We start from the raw sequence: 1,662 nt of genomic DNA on the forward strand, positions 1-1,662 counted from the left end.
ACTAGTATCTATGTGGACCCTACTACAGTTTAACCAGCTCAGCTATAGACTACACCAGCATGACTAGTATCTATGTGGACCCTACTACAGTTTAACCAGCTCAGCTATAGACTACACCAGCATGACTAGTATCTATGTGGACCCTACTACAGTTTAACCAGCTCAGCTATAGACTACACCAGCATGACTAGTATCTATGTGGACCCTACTACAGTTTAACCAGCTCAGCTATAGACTACACCAGCATGACTAGTATCTATGTGGACCCTACTACAGTTTAACCAGCTCAGCTATAGACTACACCAGCATGACTAGTATCTATGTGGACCCTACTACAGTTTAACCAGCTCAGCTATAGACTACACCAGCATGACTAGTATCTATGTGGACCCTACTACAGTTTAACCAGCTCAGCTATAGACTACACCAGCATGACTAGTATCTATGTGGACCCTACTACAGTTTAACCAGCTCAGGTATAGACTACACCAGCGTGACTAGTATCTATGTGGACCCTACTACAGTTTAACCAGCTCAGCTATAGACTACACCAGCGTGACTAGTATCTATGTGGACCCTACTACAGTTTAACCAGCTCAGCTATAGACTACACCAGCATGACTAGTATCTATGTGGACCCTACTACAGTTTAACCAGCTCAGCTATAGACTACACCAGCGTGACTAGTATCTATGTGGACCCTACTACAGTTTAACCAGCTCAGCTATAGACTACACCAGCATGACTAGTATCTATGTGGACCCTACTACAGTTTAACCAGCTCAGCTATAGACTACACCAGCATGACTAGTATCTATGTGGACCCTACTACAGTTTAACCAGCTCAGCTATAGACTACACCAGCATGACTAGTATCTATGTGGACCCTACTACAGTTTAACCAGCTCAGCTATAGACTACACCAGCATGACTAGTATCTATGTGGACCCTACTACAGTTTAACCAGCTCAGCTATAGACTACACCAGCATGACTAGTATCTATGTGGACCCTACTACAGTTTAACCAGCTCAGCTATAGACTACACCAGCATGACTAGTATCTATGTGGACCCTACTACAGTTTAACCAGCTCAGCTATAGACTACACCAGCATGACTAGTATCTATGTGGACCCTACTACAGTTTAACCAGCTCAGCTATAGACTACACCAGCATGACTAGTATCTATGTGGACCCTACTACAGTTTAACCAGCTCAGCTATAGACTACACCAGCATGACTAGTATCTATGTGGACCCTACTACAGTTTAACCAGCTCAGCTATAGACTACACCAGCATGACTAGTATCTATGTGGACCCTACTACAGTTTAACCAGCTCAGCTATAGACTACACCAGCATGACTAGTATCTATGTGGACCCTACTACAGTTTAACCAGCTCAGCTATAGACTACACCAGCATGACTAGTATCTATGTGGACCCTACTACAGTTTAACCAGCTCAGCTATAGACTACACCAGCACGACTAGTATCTATGTGGACCCTACTACAGTTTAACCAGCTCAGCTATAGACTACACCAGCATGACTAGTGTCTATGTGGACCCTACTACAGTTTAACCAGCTCAGCTATAGACTACACCAGCATGACTAGTATCTATGTGGACCCTACTACAGTTTAACCAGCTCAGCTATAGAC

At 43.8% G+C, this 1,662-nt stretch overlaps 1 protein-coding gene across 1 annotated transcript in view; it reads right to left on the reverse strand.

The window, feature by feature from the left end:
- Positions 1 to 1,337: 1,337 nt before the first annotated feature.
- LOC145875715 (tripartite motif-containing protein 16) overlaps positions 1,338 to 1,662 on the reverse strand; it is an 8,289-nt gene continuing 7,964 nt past the window's right edge. Inside the window, exon 6 of the mRNA XM_082971539.1 lies at positions 1,338 to 1,662. This exon is cut by the window's right edge and continues 806 nt beyond it. The gene's annotated coding sequence lies outside the window, so the exon portion shown is untranslated.

This window comes from Salmo salar, unplaced genomic scaffold, assembly GCF_965601325.2.
Source record: "Salmo salar unplaced genomic scaffold, fSalSal1 ptg000322l, whole genome shotgun sequence".
Classification (NCBI taxonomy): Eukaryota; Metazoa; Chordata; class Actinopteri; order Salmoniformes; family Salmonidae; genus Salmo; species Salmo salar.